Source organism: Lolium rigidum, chromosome 4 (assembly GCF_022539505.1).
Source record: "Lolium rigidum isolate FL_2022 chromosome 4, APGP_CSIRO_Lrig_0.1, whole genome shotgun sequence".
Classification (NCBI taxonomy): domain Eukaryota; kingdom Viridiplantae; phylum Streptophyta; class Magnoliopsida; order Poales; family Poaceae; genus Lolium; species Lolium rigidum.
Window position 1 is genome coordinate 86,174,989 of NC_061511.1, and position 14,927 is coordinate 86,189,915.

Here is a 14,927-nt window from a genome sequence, read left to right on the forward strand (position 1 = left end):
ATACCCATGAAGGACATATCTGTCATCCTAGGGATGGATTGGTTGACGAGAGAATGGAGCGGTGATTAACTGTGGAGACAAAACAGTATCACTTCGCAACTCCATTGGAGGTCGAATAGTGTTCCAAGGAGACAAGTATAGTGAGTTGGAGATAGGATTGGAACTCAATAGTCTGAAGGAGGTGAGGATTGAAGATATTCCTGTAGTGAATGAGTTTCAAGATGTATTTCCTAAGGAACTACCGGGGATGCCACCCGATAGGGAGATAGAATTCACAATCGATCTGATTCCAGGCACAACACCAATAGCTCAACCACCATATAAGATGGGGCCAAAGGAATTAGTGGAACTAAAAGCTCAGATTGATGAGTTAGAACGAAGGGATTCATTCAAGAAAGTGTGTCACCATGGGGTACACCGATTATTTTTGTGGATAAAAGAGATGGAGGAAAGAGAATGTGTGGAGATTACAGAAATTTGAACAATGTAACTATCAAGAACAAGTATCCTTTACCAAGAATCCAAGACCTTTTTGATCAAGTTCAAGGAGCGGGAGTCTTCTCGAAGATAGATTTGAGGTCAGGATACCATCAAATCAAGATCAAGAAGGAGGATGTACCAAAAACGGCGTTCGTATCAAGGTATGGACACCATGAATACTTGGTTGTACCATTTGGACTAACAAATGCACCAGCAATTTTCATGAATTTGATGAACAAGATATTCATGAAGTACTTGGACAAGTTTGTGATAGTGTTCATAGATGATATTCTAATCTATTCCAAAGATAAAGAAGAACATGCCAAGCATTTGAAGATAGTTACGCAAACTTTGAGAGAACATCAGCTATATGCAAAGTTCAGCAAGTGCAAATTTTGGTTAGATAGTGTTGAATTTCTTGGACATGTCATAACCAAAGAAGGCATAGCGGTGAATCCAAGCAAGGTTCAGATCCGTATTGGAATGAAAATCACCTAAAAATGCTAAGGAAATACGAGGATTTCTTGGTATGGCAGGCTATTATCGGAGATTCATAGAGGGATTTTCGAAGATTGCAGGACCAATGACCAAGTTACTCAAGAAAAATACTCCATTTGAGTGGACTAATGAGTGTGAAGCCAGCTTCCAAACACTCAAAGATAAGTTAACCACAAGCACCGAGTGTTAGCAGTTCTCGAACCAGGAAAGGATTACACGGTGTATTGTGATGCTTCCAAGAATGGACTTGGATGTGTTCTGATGCAAGATCGGAAGGTAATAGCTTATGGATCAAGGCAGTTGAAACCACATGAACACAACTACCCAGTACATGATCTAGAGTTAGCAGCAGTTGTGTATGCTTTGAAGAGTTGGAGACAATTTCTATATGGATCCAAGTGTGAGTTATACACCGATCATAAAAGTTTGAAATATTTCTTCACCCAGAAGGAATTAAACATGAGGCAGAAGAGATGGTTAGAGTTGATTAAGGATTACGACCTTAAGATCAACTATACACCAGGCAAAGCTAATGTAGTAGCAGATGCTCTAAGTCGGAAGAGTACGGAGAATCAACCTACGGAATGGGAGATTCCAAAGGAACTTCGGAAAGAGCTAGAGGATGCTCAGATTTTGTTTATTCAAGGTGATGTCAAGGGAAGTATAGCAACCATGAGGATTATGGATGAGATGTATTCAGATTTGAAATATGAGATTATCCGAAAGCAAGCGGATGATTTGTTCATCCAAGAAGAAATCAAGAGGATTGGAGAAGGAAAACCCTCAGAATTCCATCTAGGGGATTTTGATTCATTATACTTCCAGAAAAGGATCTGTGTACCGGATGATCCAGAAGTGAAGTCAATCATATTAAAGGAAGCACATGAAACCCCTCATTCAATACATCCGGGAAGTACTAAGATGTATATGGATTTGAAGGAGATGTTCTGGTGGAACAACATGAAAAGAGAAATAGCACAATACGTCTCGGAATGCCATACATGTCAGCGAGTAAAGGCAGAACATCAAAGTCCTGCGGGATTACTCAAACCACTAGAGATACCGGAATGGAAGTGGGATGAAATCGGAATGGATTTTGTGACTGGTCTACCAATGACTAGTAAGAAGAAGGATATGATATGGGTAATAGTGGACAGGCTTACCAAGAGTGCTCATTTTATCGCCATAAATACAAAGGATACTGCAGAAAAGCTTGTGGATATATATGTGAAGGAGATTGTGAGTAAACATGGAGTACCCAAGAAAATAGTCTCAGATAGAGGTTCAATTTTCACATCAGCGTTTTGGAAACAACTCCAAGAAGCTTTGGGATCCAAGTTAGATTTCGAGTACAGACATATCATCCACAAACCGGAGGACAAACCGAAAGAACCAATCGGATACTTGAAGACATGCTTAGAGCCTCGTGCTCCGAACTTTGGAGGTTCATGGGAGGACCATTTACCTTTAGCAGAATTCTCATATAACAATAGTTATCAGAGTAGCATCCAGATGGCACCGTACGAAGCATTGTACGGAAGGAAGTGTCGATCACCAATTTGTTGGTTTGAGACCGGAGAAAACAAGGAATTTACACCGGATTACATCAAGGAGAGACAAGAAGTCATCGAGGTGATCCGGGATAGACTCAAAATAGCTCAGAGTCGTCAGAAGAGTTACGCCGACTTAAAAAGAAGAGATTGGGAACCGAAAGTGGGAGACATGGTTTATTTAAAGGTTAGCCCAATGAAAGGACTTAAGAGGTTCGGAGTGAAAGGAAAGTTAAGTCCTCGATATATAGGACCATTTAAGATACTCAGTCAGAATCGAGGAACAGCTTTTGAGTTGGAGTTACCAGCACAACTAAGTCAAGTTCACAATGTGTTTCATGTTTCACAACTCAGAAAGTGTTTGAAGGCACCGGATGATCCTATCACATATGGGAAATAGAATTGCAATCTGACCTAACTTATGTGGAAAGACCGGAAAAGATCTTAGAAGTACAGTGGAAGAAGTTAAGAAACAGAGCAATCAAATACTGCAAAGTTCAATGGCAACATCATCCTGAGCGAGAAGCAACTTGGGAGACGGAAGAAGAATTAAGGAAGTCCTACCCCGAGATGTTCAGGTACCAATCTTAACTTCGGGACGAAGTTTCTGTTAAGGGGGAGAGGCTGTAATAACCCAGAACATAGGAATAACGAAGGGTAGATTTAGAAATGGGATGTGCATTTCATCGCAAAACGGGGGAAATTTTCGCGCCTTATTGCAACTAAACCTAAGAGGGATCGAGGTTCTTTCTCATTTTTGCACTTAGGGTTAGGCAATGTGAGTTAAGGAAATTTCGACATGATCTCTTTTGTATCTTGTTACTTTGGGGAATGATTGCATTTGATAAGTGTTAAACATTTAAATATAAACATCACACAATATAAACAATGAATTTAAAATTCAAACACAAGATATAAATTCAAATCATTTTGAATTTCAAAGTGAATATCAAATACAATATTTAATCAAGAATATACACATTACATAATACAAAAGCTCATAAACCAAAAACTTGAGCTTTATTGATATACAACGCAATTACAAAGTCTTTACAATATTCTTGATACAAGAATTGAGACATAATGATCAGAATTAAAAGAAAAGGAAAATTACAAGTTATTTTAAACTAAACCTAAACTAAGTGGCTTGAGGATGATCTTCTGGCCATAATTCAAACCTGCACAACAAAGAACAGATACTAGACAGAATACAAGTGTTATCAAAGTTCAGTTTAGACGAGTTAGCGCAAATAACACAAGATTCAGTTTGGACGATGCACACTGTCACTGGCACACTTGTGCTTGTCCAAATTTTTGGACAGCACAAGATAGGCATAGGCAGACCAACACTGAGCAAGCCACAGGGGCTCAAGTTTCACCATATGAAGGCTGTTGCTAGCCAAGCAACAGCAAGGCAATGGAAGGGGTGAGTCATAAAGTAACCAGGCTTGTGTGTCATGGCCAGGGAAGAAGTAGAGACCATATAAATAGCACACAAACCCTAGAACCATGGCAGTCGACCACATATGCAAATCACCGGGTAAGGGTGCGAGTAAGAACAAGCACCCAGTTCATCTAGTTCATACTCAAGAACAGAAACCAACACAACCACTTAGCCCCCAGGAATCATGGTGACTCGAGAAGCTCAACCGAAGCCGGAGGTGAAGGGCTGTGCACAAAAACCCCAAGTCTGCATCAACCAAATATTTCACACTAGGAGCTGGAACAAGGTATACCAAGTTCCTAGACAGATCCAGTGGATCTGATCCATCATATGAGCATGATATAATCATGGGGGTGAGCAGATGCTCAAAAGGGGTAGATCATCACTTGGTTTTCACCAAGGATTACTGCCAGTCAAAAAGCTACTAAAATAGAAAGCATCTAGGTACAGTTCTTGTACACAGAAACTAGCACACATGCACAGATGCATACACTAGCCAGATCAGATGCACAGATAGCACCAGTAGATGAATTGCAAGGATTAGCAGCTAATAAGACTACACGAGTAAATCCTAAGCTATGAACCATCGATAAACCCTAGATTTTCATCGAGCAAGCATATTGGCATTCATATCAAGTATGATTCCCAAATATGCAAGCAAAGGTTGAGTAGCCACAAGATCAAATTAAATAGGTGAGCAACCAATCAGTAGCAAGGCCACTGAGGTCACATCACACTTAGCACCAATTAAAAGAAAGCCAAATATATCACATCATTATCCAGAAATGGATTCAGATTCAATTTCTTGCTAGACAATCATGAATAGCCAAATCATTTGCAAACAAGTCATTTAAATCATTACTGCATAAGCAGTTCATCATAACTTAATTAATTCAAGCATGAATTTATCACAGGTCCAAGCTTAATACTGACAGTAGCATACTATTAAGCAACACAGTTCAATCACTGCATCATAGCCACTAGAGTAAGTCCAGCAGCTTGAATAAGCAACAACATAGTGATGCTTGAGCATCAGCATCACAAGGAATTGAATCACTTAGCCACAGAATAATCAGTAAGCCATCACTGACAATTAATTGATCAAATGGATCAATTGAATCAAGTCAAGTTACACAGGGAAGCTAGCCAACAAGCAAAGGGTGATCCAATGGATCACTAGCTTGCATAGGAAGCACGAAGCATATCACGAGCACCACTGGCACACACAAGTGTCACTGATACATCACAAGTACACCTAGACAAGCAAGCATGATATGCCAGTAAGCACAAGCAAGCCATAATCAAGTATAGCATGGCATAGCAAGTTCATAAGCAAGCACAACAGGGCCTGGCAAGCACAGAGCATGCTAGGAGCAGCAGAGAAGCAAGTAAAGCATGAATCGCAAGCAAAGCAACACTGGCCAGTACCAGTAACTGGTAAATTGTCCATGAGCTTGCAGTAGGTAGCAGCACTGGAAGGTTAAGCAACTATGGCATAGCTCTGTGTGATCACAGGATCACCAGAGAGCAACAGAGCATGAGGAGGAAGAAGAACAGTAGCAAGGGAGGCGCACAGAAGAGAAGGAGGAGATGAAGTACTTACTTGCGCCTGGAAGCAGAGGCTAGGGCATGGCGAGGCAGTGCTCGCGCGGCCCTAACAGCTGCAAGTCCAGGGTAGGCGCCGACGTTACGCCGGCGAACCCAACACCACCGTAGCGAGCACCTGAGGCGACGGCACGAGTACTGCGAGCAGCACCCGCGCCAAGTCAACCCCAGGAGCGCACCCATCGTTGGCGAGGACGAGAGCTCGCCGGAGTTCGTCGAGGCGATTCTCCACGAGATCCAGAACGGAGGCGATTCGCCAGGAGAGGAATAGAAGGGGAAAACCACGCGGACAGATTGATAGATCTGCGCGCGGCGGTTCTGGTTTGATAGGTGGCTACGGCAGGGGAGCTCGGAGCTGGCCGGAGCGAGGCGGCGGCCATGGCGGCGACGCCATCGCCACGGGCGTCGCAGCAGATTAGGGTTAGAGGTGAACGAGAGAGAGAGGGCCGAGTGAGTGAGAGAGAGGTGGGCCATTCGGCGCCACCGACCCATAAGGGACGAGCCTTATTGGGCTGTCCCTGGGCTTTAGGTAAATGGGCTGGGCCCAATAGGGGCCAGGGGCATTTTTATCTTTTAACAATTAATAAAAGACCAGAACTTTACCAATTTTTAATAAATAAAATACAATTCTAAAAATCCATTAAAAATTGGATTAATGAATGAAAAATAAATCTTAACAAGAATAAAATATGAAATGTAATTTATGAAACAAATTCAAAATTATGAATTTTAAGAATTTAAAATAATGATTTGGAATTTCAAATTATTATTTCCTTGTATTTAAAATTCAAGGAAAAATCTCAAATAAGTTTAAATACTTATTTTCAAACATTTCAAAATGAAATTCTACTATTCCAAGCCATTTCTATTAAGAAGGGTATTTCTCAAAGAAAGACACTCTATTCCCTATTTATTCCAGAAAATATAGAGATAACTCTATTATTTCAAATTATTTTTGGAATGAAGAATAAACCATCAAGTCAAATAGTTTTACTTTAAATTATTGTACTTTATGAGAATTAAAATGATTTACACTTTTAAATCTATTGCAAGTTACTGTCAAAGACATAAATCGTAACTCAACCCTAAATTGCTATAACCCAGCGGGGTAAAGGGGATTCAACATAAAATAATACATCCATGATTGCATTATTTGGATTTTATAACATTGTCTTTACCGGACAATGATGCTTCTTACAGAACCCGAGGTCCAGGTTCCATCAACTGCATTGAACTGCACTATCTCGCAGTCCACATGCAAGTTCACCCTTGCTCATACCAACTTGAGTATTTTCTATTACTTTAATGCAAAGCTATATACTTATCACTCCTGCATCGCAAATGAAATGTTACTTTCCAACTATGAATATGACTATGTGGCTGGCAATGGAACCATGGTATGTGTTGATATGGTGGAGGTTCCATTGCAATGGGTTATATCACCCTAGGATTAATTACCAATGCCAGTCCAGGTGATTCTAGCGCCGTACAAACCGCGTTGACCATGAGATCTATAATGGCTCTAGGGAAGCCAGCCGTATCTTTTCCCTTCTGCACGCCAACGGATTGGTAGAGCTGGCGGGGTGTTGGAGGCACTGTCGTAGGTTGGGATAGCCTTTTAAATCCCCATCCATTAGTGATGATAGCTCTACGATCTATGAAGGATTGTCCGGAGTACACCGTGAGTAAAGCCGTATTATCGGGAGAAGTCTACTGGGGGTGTACGGTTGGACAAAAGGGTGGGTTTGCGATCGCGGAGAAGGCGGTGTGGGCTTGGATTTTCATACCTGGCCTCACACCAAAGGAAGTGTGAACGGGGGCAAGTCCCTGCGGATGGAAAAAGGGGTGGAATCTCTTGTGGGAAAAGTAACGCACCTCTGCAGAGTGTATCAAATTGTGGCTGTCACTCCTTGTTCCGGGAAGGGAACTGCAAACGCGGCAGGAAAGGAACTCCATGAAGTTCTAGTCAACCTGTGAAGACTGACGGGCATAGTTTTCATAATAAAAGCAACCTTTTGAAGAAATGATTTCAAAACATGCATTGACCTGCGATTTCCTGATCAATGGTCGTAGCTAGTGCATCAAACACCTTTTTACTCTTTTAGAACTTGTTGAGTACCTCTGTACTCACTTTCTTTCGACACCCTTGCTAGACTGTGAACCGGAAGTGGAGGCCATCAACGATGGAGCACCAGAAGGAAGTTACGAGCTGGTCTACGAAGAACCTGATCTTACCGGCGGAGTGGAAGGCGTAGACTATGGGATAGTCTACGGACCAGATGACCCAGAGGTGGAGGAGTAGTGACATACCCTAGCATCATAGAGCCGAGCAACGTAGAACTTACCTAAATAAGTTGTTGAGCTCTCTTTTATATATGGTTATAAGTTGTAATCGTACTTAAGTAGTATCTTAGGGTGTTCTCATAGGACTCGTGAGAATACCAACTTGTTAAGACAATGTTTGTAATAAAGTATGGAGTGTTATGACCTGCAATGTTTCTGTTGTACCACTCTGAGGGATATGGCAATTTGTGAAGAAGTCCCTTCACAAAGATCATATCAACGACTTGTATAATACAACATGCAGTGGTATGCTGGGTCACCGCAAGCACTCAAGCAATTTACTTTGGAATGGCGGAGAAATACCTTAGAGAGACCAATTCTGCAAACCAAATTTTAGCAAGCTCTATGTATTTCTTCATTTAATGGGTGCAAAGTATATGATGCAAGGGCTTAAACATGAGCACAAAAATTGCCAAGTATCAAATTATTCAAGACATTTTAGAATTACTACATGTAGCATTTCCCGATTCCAATCATATAACAATTTAACGAAGAAGATTCAACCTTCGCCATGAATACTATGAGTAAAGCCTAAGGACATATTTGTCCATATGCAACAGACGGAGCGTGTCTATCTCCCACACAATGAATGCTAGGATCCATTTTATTCAAACAAAACAAAAAACAAAAACAAACCGACGCTCCAAGCAAAGCACATAAGATGTGATGGAATAAAAATATAGTTTCGGGGAGGAACTCGATAATGTTGTCGATGAAGAAGGGGATGCCTTGGGCATCCCCAAGCTTAGACGCTTGAGTCTTCTTGAAATATGCAGGGGTGAACCACCGGGGCATCCCCAAGCTTAGAGCTTTCACTCTTCTTGATCATAGTATATCATCCTCCTCTCTTGACCCTTGAAAACTTCCTCCACACCAAACTCAAAGCAAACTCATTAGAGGGTTAGTGCATAATCAAAAACTCACATGTTCAGAGGTGACACAATCATTCTTAACACTTCGGACATTGCTCAAAGCTACTGGAAGTTAATGGAACAAAGAAATCCATCCAACATAGCAAAAGAGGCAATGCGAAATAAAAGGCAGAATCTGTCAAAACAGAACAGTTCGTAAAGACGAATTTTATTGAGGCACCAGACTTGCTCAGATGAAAATGCTCAAATTGAATGAAAGTTGCGTACATATCTGAGGATCACTCACGTAAATTGGCATAATTTTCTGAGTTACCTACAGAGAAGTAGGCCCAGATTCGTGACAGCAAAGAAATCTGTTTCTACGCAGTAATCCAAATCTAGTATGAACCTTACTATCAACGACTTTACTTGGCACAACAATGCACAAAACTAAGATAAGGAGAGGTTGCTACAGTAGTAACAACTTCCAAGACTCAAATATAAAACAAAGTTACTGTAGCAAAATAAACACATGGGTTATCTCCCAAGAAGTTCTTTCTTTATAGCCATTAAGATGGGCTCAGCAGTTTTAATGATGCACTCGCAAGAAATAGTAGTTGAAGCAAAAGAGAGCATCAAGAAGCAAATTTAAAACAAATTTAAGTCTAACATGCTTCCTATGCATAGGAATCTTGTAAATAAACAAATTCATGAAGCATAATGCAATAAGCATAGAAAGATAAAACAAGTGCAGCTTCAAGATTTTCAGCAAAAAGAGAGGTGTTTTAGTAACATGAAAATTTCTACAACCATATTTTCCTCTCTCATAATAATATCCAAGTAGCATCATGAGCAAACTCAACAATATAACTATCAAATGAAACATTCTTATCATGAGTCTCATGCATAAAATTATTACTCTCCACATAAGCATAATCAATTTTATTAGTTGTAGTGGGAGCAAATTCAACAAAGTAGCTATCATTATTATTCTCATCATCAAATATAGGAGGCATATTGTAATCGTAATCAAATTTATCCTCCATAACATGTGGTACTAAAAAACTACTACTATTATAATCATCATAAATAGGAGGCAAAGTATCATCAAAGTAAATTTTCTCCTCAATGCTTGGGGGACTAAAAAGATCATGCTCATCAAAACCAGCTTCCCCAAACTTAGAATTTTCCATATCATTAGCAACAATGGTATTCAAAGTGTTCATACTAATATGTTCCATGGGTTTTTTAATTTTCGCATCAAACCATCCATGTCTTAAATCAGGAAATAGAATAAGAAGCTCACTGTTGTCCATTATGCCAAACTAGTGTAAACAAGAAACAAAAAGATGCAATTGCAGGATCTAAAGGAAATAGCTTCGAATACTTACAACGGCGAAAATAGCTTAGTAGCCGAGATCCGGAGTGTGAGTACCTTTTACCTTTCCTCCCCGGCAACGGCGCCAGAAAATAGCTTGATGTCTACGGGTGCTTCTATTCTTGTAGACAGTGTTGGGCCTCCAAGAGCGAGAGGTTTGTAGAACAGCAACAAGTTTCCCTTAAGTGGATCACCCAAGGTTTATCGATCTCAGGGAGGAAGAGGTCAAAGATATCCCTCTGAAGCAACCCTGCAACCACAAAGCAAGAAGTCTCTTGTGTCCCCAACACACCTAATAGGTGCACTAGTTCGGCGAAGAGATAGTGAAATATAGGTGGTATGAATATATATGAGCAGTAGTAACGGCGCCAGAAAAGTGCTTGTTGGCGTGTGGTTGATGGTGGTAATATTGCAGGAAGTACAGATGCAGTAAAACAAGTAAACAAGCAGCGGTAGCGATATTTAGGAACAAGGCCTAGGGATCATACTTTCACTAGTGGACACTCTCAACATTGATCACATAACAGAATAAATAGATAGATGCTAGACTCTACACTCTCTTGTTGGATGATGAACACCACTAACTGTGTAGGATTACACGAACCCTCAATGCCGGAGTTAGCAAGCTCCACAATATTCAATGTTCATGTTTAAATAACCTTAGAGTGCATGACAGATCAACATAACCAAACCAAGTACTAACATAGCATGCACACTCGTCACCTTCACGCTACGAAAGGAGGCATAGATCACATCAATACCATCATAGCAATAGTTAACTTCATAATCTACAAGAGATCACAATCATAGCCTACGCCAAGTACTACACGATGCACACACTCGTCACCATTACACCGTGCAGGAGGAATAAACTACTTTAATAACATCACTAGAGTAGCACACGGATAAATTGTGATACAAAACACATTGCAATCATAAAGAGATATAAATAAGCACTTCACTATGCCATTCATAACAGTGAATAAGTATTCTGTGAAATATAGCCTAAGAGACCCACACGGTGCACACACTCGTCACCTTTACACACGTGGGACAAGGAGTCTCCGGAGATCACATAAGTAAAACCCACTTGACTAGCATAATGACATCTAGATTACAAGCATCATCATATGAATCTCAATCATGTAAGGCAGCTCATGAGATTATTGTATTGAAGTACATAGGAAAGAGATGAACCACATAGCTACCGGTACAGCCCTTAGCCTCGATGGAGAACTACTCCTCCTCATGGGAGACAACGAGCGTTGATGAAGATGGCGGTGGTGTCGATGGAGGAGCCTTCCGGGGCACTTCCCCGTCCGGCGGCGTGCCGGAACGGAGACTCCTGTCCCCCGGATCTTGGCTTCGCGATGGCGGCGGCTCCGGAAGGTTTCTCGTACCGTGGCTTTTCCGTATCGAAGTTTTAGGTCAGGGACCTTTATATAGGCGAAGAGGCGGCGTCAGAAGGTCAACGAGGCGACGACACAACAGGGGGGCGCGGGCCCCCCTTGGCCGCGCCAGGGTCATGTGTGGTGGGCCTGTGGCCCCCCTCTGGCCTCTCTCGGGTGTTCTGGATGCTTCCGGGGATTCTAAGATGCTGGGCGTTGATTTCGTCCGATTCCGAGAATATTTCCTTACTAGGATTTCTGAAACCAAAAACAGCAGAAAACAACAATCGGCCCTTCGGCATCTCGTCAATAGGTTAGTTCCGGAAAACGCATAATAATGACATAAAGTATGCATAAAACATGTAGATATCATCAATAATGTGGCATGGAACATAAGAAATTATCGATACGTCGGAGACGTATCACCCATGTCCTCAAGAACTAAACGAACTACACACAAGACATCATATGGAACATGATCAGAGGTGATATGATGATGGATAACAATCTGAACATAAACCTTGATTCAACGGTTTCACTCAATAGCATCAATAACAAGGAGTAATCAACACCAGGAGAGTTTCCCCTATGAAATACTCAAGATTCAACCCTAGATGTTACAGCGGAGACGAGGTGCAGCAGTGGAGATGACGGTGTCGGTGGTGGAGATGATGATGATGATGATCCCAATGAAGTCCAGCTCGATGATGGTGACGATGGCGACGATTTTCCCCCTCCGGGAGGGAATTTCCCCGGCAGATTTCTGCCTGCCGGAGAGCTCTTTTCTCTCTGGTGTTTTCCGCCTCGAGGAGGCGGCGATGACTATCCTCGATGTTCTTTCGCACCTTAGGGTTTCTGGCAGATGAAGTACACGAAAGGGTGATGGCCGAGGGGGTCGTGGGCCCCCTCCCCACGTGGCGGCGCGCCGGCATTGGTGGCCGCGCCGACCCATGGGGAGGGCCCATGGCGGCCCTCCTCGGCCTCCCCTTTGGCTGGCTCCGTCATCCGGAAAAATAGGAGCTTCGGTATATTTTCCGTCAATTGTTGATCTTCAGAAATATTGTATCCTGACGGTGCTTTTTCCAGCAGAATTCTGACTCCGGTGAGTAATTCTCCAATAATCATGAAACATGCCAAATAGGTGAAATAACATAAGTATCATCTCTAAATATGAAGTATATCAATGAATAACAATAAATTATGATATAAAATAGTGATGCAAAATGGACGTATCAACTCCCCCCAAGCTTAGAGCTCGCTTGTCCCCAAGCAAAACTGAACTCAGTAAACAAGACCACATGTTTATGGAGTGAAGAGTCGATAAATAAAATACGGAAAAGAAGCAACACATTTATTAATTCACACAAGACATTCTAGTAAACAACTTCCTCATATAACTCAACTTGAAACAAGTATAGGGAAATCACAAATAAAGGTGCATAGGAAATCATAATTGGTGATGGCAAACTTCGTTCTTGGTCAAAGAACAATTAACAGATTGTACTTATCTTTCGAGCAGAGCCTTTATATTAGAGCTTATATGGAAGAACTTACATGCTCAATCATAACAATCCTCATAATCATTGATAACCTTCAAAGTTATATTCAGTCAGATAAAATTTGTACTAAAAAAGGAAGAATAAAGACATGATTAAATAGATCACAATATAAATGGTTGGATCACAACAACTCAATTGCTTGCTTGAGATAGAGGGAAATAGGTTTACTGACTCAACATAAAAGTAAAAGATAGGCCCTTTGCAGAGGGAAGCAGGGATTAAATCATGTGCTAGAGCTTTTCAAGTTTTGAAATCATATAGAGAGCATGAAAATAAAGTTTTGAGAGGTGTTTGTTGTTGTCAACGAATGGTAGTGGGCACTCTAACCCCCTTGTCAAACAAACTTTCAAAGAGCGGCTCCAATGAAGGACGTTATCTCTACCAGCAAGGTAGATCATCCCTCTTCTCTTTTGTTTACACATGTATTTTAGTTTTATTTATAGATGACACTCCTCCCAACCTTTTGCTTTCACAAGCCATGGCTAACCGAATCCTCGGGTGCCTTCCAACATTTCACATACCATGGAGGAGTGTCTATTGCAGAATTAAGTTGCTTACTGATAAATCAGGGCAAAACATGTGAAGAGAATTATTAATGAAAGTTAATTAATTGGGGATGGGCACCCCGTTGCCAGCTCTTTTTGCAAAATTATTGGATAAGCGGATGTATATGCCACTAGTCCATTGGTGAAAGTGTGTTCAACAAGATTGAAAGATAAAACACCACATACTTTCTCATGAGCTATAAAACATTGACACAAATAAAGAGTAATAAAGTTTTGAATTGTTTAAAGGTAGCACATGAAATATTTACTTGGAGTGGCGCAAAATACCACATAATAGGTAGTTATGGTGGACACAAATGGCATGAGTTTGGTTTAAGGTTTTGGATGCACGAGAAGCATTCCCTCTCAGTACAGGTCTTTGGCTAGTAAGGTTGGTTAGCAAGCATAAGAGTTGAGGGAAACAAACAAATATACATGTGATAGAAACAATCATGCATCTTCCTTGTAAGCACAAACAATTTTAACTTCAGAATACTAAGCTCATTAGCCAACAAGAAAGAAAGATAATGAAATAATATATCTACATGTACTTCCCTCTTTTCTACTTAAGCCTCAAAGTATTGTTGTTGTTGACCAATGCTAACTTTGCCAAAACCAAATAGATTTACTTGATGCTCCCAAAGTGATATCAATACTAACAACAATATCAATTATATAACAGAAATTGCAAACTAAAATAAGGTGTGCAAAACGTAAATGATAAAACTTCTCATTATTATTCCATAACGATAACTCACACCAAGGGATACATAGATAACCAACTAAAAGAGAGATACTTCCACACTGCAAACCATCTTATATGATAACTTCCCTACTCATGATATAACACTACTTGCCAGTAAAAAGGTAAAAGATACTGATGATGTGATACCGCGGCACTCCCCCCAAGCTTGGAACAAGCCAAGGGGTGCCAATACCAATGATGAATTACTCCTTCGGTGGTGATGGTGGAACGACCCTGATGGGAATGAGGAACCGCTCTAGCATTCTGCGAAGTCGGTTGTTCTCCTCCTGAAGTATCTCCACTTCCCTTCTCAGAACACGGTATTGATCACAAAACTCATCGGTAACCCGAAAAGCTTCCTCCACAGCAGGGGAAGAGTTGAGGCTAGGGGCAGGTGGTAAAGGTCCCTGCAAGTGATGAGAAAAAGAACGTCGAGTGTTAACTGATCCCACTAAGATTGGCTTACTCCCCACAACTTGCCGCTCTCTTTTTATTGATGCCATCTTCTTCACTTCCTCCTTCACACTCTCATCCATCTCTT